The sequence below is a fragment of the Syngnathus leptorhynchus genome, chromosome 13, assembly GCF_054491065.1.
Source record: "Syngnathus leptorhynchus isolate UIUO chromosome 13, UIUO_Slep, whole genome shotgun sequence".
NCBI classification, from domain to species: domain Eukaryota; kingdom Metazoa; phylum Chordata; class Actinopteri; order Syngnathiformes; family Syngnathidae; genus Syngnathus; species Syngnathus leptorhynchus.
In genome coordinates this window covers 84,651-93,991 of record NC_141207.1, presented here as the reverse complement: position 1 = coordinate 93,991, position 9,341 = coordinate 84,651, and positions in this window count along the sequence as shown.

Genomic DNA, 9,341 nt, shown 5'->3' with positions numbered 1-9,341 from the left:
TAGCTGTCGAATTTTGTTCACGATGAATCTGGCTCATCTTGGATTTTGTTGTTTGGCCACCGTTTCATTTCTTCCCGATTTGATTCTTTGTTGACTTTTGCTTACAACTAAATGGGTTCACTACTGTTGACTACTTGATGATGGTTAGGGTCTGGAAAGAGGCTCCTCGGTGGCCGGGGAACCGGCCGGCAGTAATACCTGATGTTCCTGGTGCGCACACGCACGCACGCACGCACGCACGTACACGTACACGCAGGTACACAGAGGTGCCATTGTGCTGACTGAGCAGGAATGTGCAAGTCGTTCACATCAAAAACTTGAGAACTGCGAGCAGCCGAGAGCACAAAAGCAACTGTGATAACAACGACCTGACGTGATGCTAGTCTTTTTTTGTTGACCTCCTGCACGTCAAGGTGTCTGTCAGGCGTCAGCGGAGCGTCTTCCACTTAGGCGATTCATGTTGGAGCAACCGTGACACATTCCTCCAAACGACCTTTTGACGCACACGCCCATGCACGCCACGGTGGACATCTGTTTTGTCTTTGCCTGTACGGGGGACATGTTGGGGCGGAAGGGGGGGGGGGGGGGGGTATCGCCAGAGGCTGCCATGGTGCCCGGCCGCCCACCCGGCGCTGTGTCCCGCCTCCTGGTCCACATGACCGCACACTGGTGTGCCAGCCATATTTAATGAAACCCCTCCACCCCACCCCACCCCATTCCAGCAGTACGCACACACGTATTTATTGGTGTGTGAGTGTGTGGGGGGCATCCTTGTTTGGGGGGGTTACTGGACTTGAAAACCTTTTTGGAGGTTGCCTTGAATGACGTCACAATATTAGGAACACCGCTTCCCTTCCATTTTGTGTAGTGGAAGCAACGAGGGCCGGCAGAACCCAAAAGTGTTATAATGGCCGCTCGCGTCGGGATGCGCACGCTTCAAAACTCACTCACTCACTCACACACACACAGCAGCAGGAATGATGCTGATGATGATGATGATGATGATGGTGATGATGATGATGATGAAGAAGAGGTTGAGGATCAGACCCAGTTGAAAGGTTAATCAATTCTGATGTGTTGTTGACATGTTCACTTTAGCAGCAGCTGCGTCGCACACACTGCCAACACACGCACGTGAGCACGCACACACACTTGAAATGTAGAAGTCAGCGAGCGAGTGAACCGTCCAGCTATTTTTCATCAACTTGTGTGTGTGTGTGCGTGCGTGTGTGCCATCTGCCTGCTACGTGTGTGCAAACTCAATCATGTCATTTTTTTTTTTTACAAATTTGGACCTGATTTTCCCTCAAAAATGAAAAAGGACAAAGACAACGTGAGAAGGGCTGACCAAGTTATGCACGTCATTTTTGTAATACATTCCATCAAGTGAGTTGTCAGGAACCGCGATGGAAACATGACTAATATGGATCTGATATTTCATAAAAAGCTTCTTTGCAAAGTTTAATGCCATGTGAGCCGTGGCTGTCAAGTGATGAGCACAAAGTCAGTGCGTGCGCTCACATTGACAGGTGCGTGCGTGCGTGCGTGCCTGCCTGCGTGCCTGCGTGCGTGCGTGCGTGTGGCCCCTGGTGTTTGTGCGTGTCGCGCCGCGTTAGCGGGCGCTGCTCATGCGCCACGACATGCGGGAGCGTCGGCGTAGCCCATTGCTGGCTGCTCGCTGGCCGCCCTGAGAGGCCCCGGGGACGCCGCCTACTCGCCGGGACGGCAGCCAAGTGCAGGGCGGCAAGGACGCCGCTCGGCTGCCACCGAGGAAGGCTGGCCCGCATCCATCTCGGCCCATCGCCGACCATCAGCCGAAGCGGCGCTGAGCAGCGGCCAAGCGGGTCCAGCGGGCAGCACGCTCATTACGTCCCGTGACGTCACCTGCAGGAGCTTTCCAAAGTGAAAAGACAGAAAAGACGCGGCTGGCCTTCACCTCACTGCGGAGAAGAAACGGCAAACAGGAAAAAGGCCATTTTAGCCTCAAACAGTTCCAAAACTTCCCTTTGATTTGAGCCAAGCTCCTCTGCCGGGCGGCGCGATGGAGGCCCAACCAACCACATGGAGCGGCCGCCCCCATAATACTGCAAAGTGTGCTTTCATTCAACTTGTGCCTTGTTGTGGCACCCAAAAGGGTGGCCCGCACTACTCACGAGGGAAGTGCTAGCATACCTTATTTTCCAAGCCCAATGAACAGTTAGCCTAACTTAGCACAAGCGTTTGACCTATTAGGAAGAGTGTTGGCCGCCAGCCTCCCTGTTTACTCACATAGCCAAACAATACGAACACCGCCCCCCCCTGCACGGTTTAACTGCTCATTTGCATAATTAATGTGATCGGCCCACAGTGGGCAACATTACTGCCATTGGCAATCACATCCACACTTGCTCACTCATACCAGAGTCGGTCAGCTTAGCTACAGTATAGCCGTGATCATTTTACATATGGTCACAGACGTGTGTCCTGCATGCATTCGGGTTCTTCAGCTTATTGAAGAAAATAGAAGGGCTAGGCGTGACCTTGTGTCCTTTCCAAAGTCAAAGTCTTGTGGCGGGGGCGTAGGACACATATGTCGACCCTCCACCCCAGCAGATGTCAGACACGCATGTCAATCTGCCTCCCGGAACGTCGACCGTGTTGCAGATGGAGCCGTTTTGCTCTTTTTCTCCTTAGGAAGTTCAGCAAAGTGGAAGAGCAAAAGTGAGAAGGATGGGACAAGCATGCAATTCTGCGTGCCTGCGTCTTCCCTCGTTGCTGCCCGGGCTGCACGCAATTGTAAAACTCGGCACAAACGCACGCCCGTACCTGCTTGAGCACTGAGAATAAAATGAGCGAGTGACGCTGCATGCACAACGCTCACATTTCAACTCACAACTGCCAAACGACCAAATACACGCAAAAACATGCAAACACAAAGCGCGCGCACACACTAACAAAGTGACGGCTTCATCTGGGGTTAATGATGCTAATTAAAATCTGTCAGGGGCGAGTGCTAACGTGGTAATGTGAAGCGCATCCATATCAGAACTTCCCTGCTCACCCATGTCACGGTTAGGCGGCCGGGAGTGTGTGTAGGGGTGTGACCATATTGCGTTATAAGGGAGCAGGTGGCATGGCGTAAAAAAGAAACTCAAACTTATAGGAATTATTTATACCTATTTTCATTTGGGGGAAGGCGTCCAAAAACCAAGCGCTAATGGCTCCTGAATGGTCCAGGTCCGTCCGATCGGGCCCGCCCAAACCCCGCTGCCGCCCGCGGGCGCAAGCTCAGCTAGCCCATAACCGCCGCAATATGCCTGCCCCATTTGCATTTTACACATTTGCATTTGGAGAAAATGTTGCACCCTTGCCATGCACTTGGAGCCGCGGGCGGGCCAAAGCGGCAGCCGATGTGGCTTGGCTCCAGCCGACATTTCAATATTTTACAGGCGGGAGGCCAGTAGCGGCTATGATCACGCTCAACGGCCTTCGCCTGCACCGAGCGAGCAGCAAGAAAACGGCGGCCGGCGATGGATTGAAATAAACACTTGTGGCAAGGCGGGCTCGCTGCTTGCTATAACCGCCTTGGCGGGCGTTTCTCACACAAAATTGAGTAGATCCAGCAAAGGTAAAAAGTATTGACACCTCCAAAAGTTCAGCATTGCAAAAAGAATCTGTGGGGAACAAAACTAAAATGATGCAAAATACCTATGCGAGTGGGTTTTCTCATAAAAAAAAGCTTTGGGGCAAATTTCTGAAGGTGTGCACGCACTTGCGTTTGCATGAGAAGTAAATGCGCGTGCACACTGCACAGCACGTGGAATGAATAAATTAAAAGTGTTTAAGTGAGTTAACTATTCAACTGAGAACATCCCCAACATCTGGACTGACGCACTACCACCTGCCCCCCCCAACCCCCCATCATGTATGTTTAATGTGAGCGTATCCCGAATGAGATAAGAAAGGGAACAAGTGAAGGATGTCCGAGGGTGACATGGAGGGCCGGCCGCCTTTGAGTGAAGGAGCTTATTAGCATAATGTGGCTTTCCTCCTCTCAGCTACGCCCCCGCCATCCATCCATCCGTCCGGTCGTCCGTCCCTCCGTCAAGGCGACGTCCGCTCCGTCGCGTTGCATCAGTCTCCGCGGCCGGCGACGGGATGGCAGCGTCCGCGGCGGTCACCCGCGGTGACGGGCGGCGTCTCGGCGTATGTAAAGCAAGCGTCTGCGTGCGAGGGAGCTAATCTATGCTAATTTGACATTTACCAGCTCATTTGCATAACAAGCACCAAAGACGTTCCCCAAACACAAACAACAAGACGGCTGGCTCGCTGCGCCAAGGCGTAGGTGAGCTGGTCGAGGGGGCTGGGGGGGGGGGGGATTGTCGGAGCCTAATTTGGTGAGCGAGCTGACCGCTAATGGACTTTTGCCTCTATCGGTGAGCTCTGACACGTTGCCGTTCTTTATCAATGATGCATGTCATCGACTTCTAGCTGCTTGGGCGATCATGAAGGGTGCGTGAGGCGAGTGCGCTCAGCTCATGCCCCGCTCGCTGCAGGGGTTCGGCTAGATGGCTCAGTGCGGCTGCTCTTCCAAATTGCTGTCGGCCATACGTCTCTCGAACCTTTTTGTTTATTTGCCAACATTTTTGCTAACCCTCATGTGGCGCTGAGCGCTGTCCACGGTGTCATACTCCCTCCTATGCAACAGTTTGTGCGTGCCTGCGCTCTTTTTGCGTGGGTCAGCGAAGGCGCTCGACGCGCGTGCCCGCCGGGGCGGCCTCTTGGCTGCCACCTCCTAACGCCCTCACCTCCACCAGAAGGGAGAATCCAATACGGGCGCACGCACGCACGCACACTGATGTCATCTGGCTGCGAAAGCGCCCATTTGACCGCTCTGTCTGATGAAGCAACTGGGCTGTGGCCAGAGCACTGGAGCAAGGCCACAAGCCCCGCCGCACCCCCCACACTCTTCACATAACGCGGAGGGACATGCGTTTTTTTTGCACAAAGTTCTATACAATACGGCGAGTTTAAACTTAAAGACGCAAACACGCAGCGACATTCGACCAAGCTGGCGTACACTCACTCACGTGCGGTAAATAACCAAAATGTGATTTTTGTTCCGGCGGAAGGGATTTGTATTTTATTTGAAAATGTACACTGAAAATAACTTACGCTTTTCGATAAACACTTCTTGTATTTTCGCAGTTTGCGCTTAATATGTCTGGAAGTAAACGTGCAGAAAGTTTCCTCCGAACCCTCAGCCATAAATCATTGATTGATTGATTGATTGATTGATTGATTGATTGATTGATAATGCGTACATGTGTGCGTGCGCTATTGCAGCTCGGCCAAACCGCAAGCGGCCCGTCAGCAAACTACCTGAGGAATAAATAAATAAATAAATAAATAAATTACAAAAAAAGAATAAATAAATAAATAAATAAATAAATAAATAAATAAATAAAAAACCATCCATCCATCCATCCATTCATCCATCCACCCATCCATTTTCTGTACCGCTTTGTCTCCACGGGGGTTGCGAGCTTGCTGGAGCCTATACCAGCAGTCATCGGGCAGTAGGCAGGGGACACCCTGAACTGGTTGCCAGCCAATTCCATCCATTCATCCATTTTCTGTACTGCTTGTCCCCACGGACTTCGCGGGCGTCCTGTAGCTTATCCCAGCAGGAGGCGGGGGACACCCTGAATCAGTTGCCAGCCAATCGCAGGGCACACTGAGATGAACAACCATTTCACTTGCACTCACACCTATCAGGGAGATTTGAAGTGCTCAATCAGCCAATCGTGCATGTTTTTGCGATGTAGGAGGAAACCGGAGCGCTCGGAGAAAACCCACGCGGCACGGGGAGAACATGCAAACTCCACAAAAGAAGGGCAGGAGGTTGACTTGAACCCACACCCTGCTAACTGTGAGGCAGACGTGCTAACCAGTGCTGCACCGTGCCACCCAAATAAATAAATAAATAAATAAATAAATCAAAGGAAATAAAATAAATAATCACCCCGACGCCATCGGACAGGAAGCGGCTGTTGTCCCCGCGCCAGAGCTTCTCTCGCCGGGGGCCGCTAATCGCCCGCTACGGCTAAGGCCCGCCGCACGCTCGTCTCGCTCGCTCGCAGAATTTGTCATCAGGAGCCCCGGGCACGGACGACGAGCGAGGACAAGCGTGTCACCGTCCTCAACACATGTACATCGTTGACGCAAACGCCGCCTCGTTGTCGGCAACGTATCTTGTCTTGTTTTTCCTCTGCACGCTGTCATGTTGTTTCCTCTCCTCAATTGCATTGGTGCATTGTGATGGCCAAACAGGTATTTTGTGTGTCGAGGTGTTACGTGCGCGAGTGGAGTCAAGTTGTTGCTCGTCGTTGTGACGTTGTGTGCGCACCTCATTTGTCGTCAAGTGCAGCTTTCCCTGCCGGTAGTCGGTGATTGCCTGTCTTGTGCACCGACATTGAGAATTGGAATTCCCGCTTATGACGGGGTGGTTGTTTGTGTGTGTGTGTGTGTGTGTGTGTGTGCGTGTGTGTGTGTGTGTGTGTGTGTGTGTGTGTGTGTGTGTGTGTGTGTGTGAGAGAGACACCATTTCTTTTGCCTGCTTCCGTTGCGTGTAGTTCCATGCAGCCATTTTGTGTGGTGATGTTGCGTTTGCTCGTCGTGTCCGAGTCGGTCGATGAGCATTTCACGAGCGTTGGCCTCGTTGTTCCGCAGGCGGCGAACGCACTGTCAAGCTGCGTCCTCATTTCAAGTGGAAAAAGAAGTAATTACGTGGAAATATGATAATGTGCAAAGCTGCGGGAGCCGCCCCGCCTTCCCGCATGCCTGCCCCTTGTTAGCCAAACTGTCCCCATGCAATCCCCCTGCCCCCCCTCCTCCTCCTCCTGGTATTTCTTGCAGGGAGTCTCGGCCTTTCACGACTGGACAAACATTAGTGACCGGTCGGCCTCGCTTTGCATCAATTCCTTGCCTCGTCGGCATAATTTGAGGATGAGCACCACCCCACCAGGCCTCAAGGACTCAACAGTGGAGGTGATACCCCACCCCCACCCGTTGCTAGCGGAGCTGCTAAGGGTAACGCGAACGGCGGTCGTGTGATCCGCACGCGTCTTTGATGTCGGCAGCCGATTGGATGTGACAACTGAGGTCGACGCCGGTGACATCATCACGTGACCGACACCTGTCAATCACGCAACGTCATCTTTAAGCAGGCAACATTCACTTGGAAGCCGAATCCCGGCTCAAAAGGCTCATTTGAAACCATAAACCCGCTTGAAAACTCTGACACCATTTCATTTTCAAAAGCCTGACCCTGGTTTGAAACCTGCTTTTGAAAGCCGAACCCTGGCCTAAGTGAAAGTCTCACTTGAAACCCTCGGCCTCCTTAAAAACCCTCACCGTGACTCGAAACAAGTTCAGTTCGGGCTGCCGAGAGATCGGACGCTTTTATTCTGCTCTCAAGGTTATTGCGGCAAACTAAGAGATAACGGCAAACAGACACACAGACATGCAAAATACTCACTACTTAAAGCCCAAGTATCATGGTCATAAATTTGACTGTTTTACTCATTCATTTGTGGTCTATATAAAGTGGAACAGCGATGGTTTTGTCTGAATTCCTCGTTTAGATAATGTCACAGGTCCCTCCCTGCGAGCATTTTGACGTCTAATAGACGTCTATTAGACGCCTATATGCTAACCAGATGTCTCGGCTATAACACATCTAAAAGTCGTCTAAAAGTGTAACAACTATAGACGTCTATGCTATAGACGACTTTTAGACGTCTTTGCTTTAGACGTTTTTTAGACGTCTTTTAAACGTCTTTTAGACGTCTACGGGATAGATAGATAGATAGATACGGGATTGTACGTTACATTTTTGTCCTTTCTCGTTCCTTCAAATTAAAAACATGAATTGTGTTTGAATGTGTCAATTAAACAAAGGGCTTTAAATGCCGCGAAAACATTTATCTCTGTCAAGGCTTAACCACTACCCGACCCTCAATGTGGGAGGGAGCCGCCTCGTCCAACTTCACGAGGGCTGTACACATGCTCATGCAACATGTATGTTTCATTTGCTATCAAAAAACAGTTTCATCTCATCTTTTCTCATGTCTTTGTCAAGTTTTGTTTGGTGGAATCAAGTTTGGAAATTGGCCACGCTAACATGTGAATGAGGGCCGACTGCCGCAAGGACCGAGAAGTCGTTTTCAAACTTGTCCACGACCAAAGAAAACTTTCCAAAATCATGCTCACATGCTAACACAGACTGAGCCAAAAATATATCGATTTTTTTTGTTTCAATCTGCTTGCATGCTTGGAAAAAGAAGAGGTGTTGGAGGTTGACTTTGGTCCAGTTGAGTCCCTTTCCCAACTGTGGAGGGAGGGTGCGCTAACGCGATAACACAAATGATGAGGGTACCGCTCGCTCGCTGATGCGGCGACAGGCGAGGTCAAAGTGTTCCTCTCGCTTAGGAAGCGCGTCGGCCGGCTGGCGCGGCGCGGCGCGGCGCTCCCTCTCCTCTGCCTCCGGTGTGGCCTGCGCGCTGTGATGCCTTGTGACTGTTGGCCTTCGCGTGGCCACTGCGCTGCTTGGCACCGTGCCCGCGTTGGCTTGGCTCGGCGCCCGCGCGGATCCCCGCGGGCCCCCGTCGGCCTGGAATTCATTCTCCGCCGTCGTTGACCCGCAACCGACACGACGCGACAGAAGGAACGCGCACGGGAACATTTTGCGGAGCGGAGCGGCATCTCGGGTCAACTAACCCTAACCCTAACCCGACCCCGAGCAAGCCCCGCTTTGGCAACGGCGCCGCATCCCGCCTGTGCTGTATGGCCTCGCTTCCGGAACGAAGATTTCCCTTCCTTGCATCTTGCTTCGTTTTATTTTTTCCTTGAGTTTGTTTATTTCAGCAAGTACAACACACTTATGACAACACGGCAAAACCTTCAGTGATATTTCAACACCTATAGAGTTGAATTTGACCCTTCAAAAGTGTCTCCGTTGGTCCACACTAAATCTAGTTAAAACAACACTTTTAAAAATGTTGAAGTGGGAGTTAAAACGTCTCTGGTGGTAGTTGACATTTAACACTAGAACTGGTCAGTGTTGATTTGACATATATATTGAGTATTAACTGCCAACATCAATAATGCTGTCTACTTACATTGGTACTTTTGTAATTGTTAGTCATATCAATCAAGATTTACTCGTAGGGGTTGTTACGGCAATTCTCACCTCGAGTTAACGCAGAGGAGAAGGAGCTAAGATATTGTTTCTTTCTAAAGGTTAATTGTTGAGTTCCCGCTTCCAATGTATACACCCGTGGTGGACGTCTAGGAAAAGT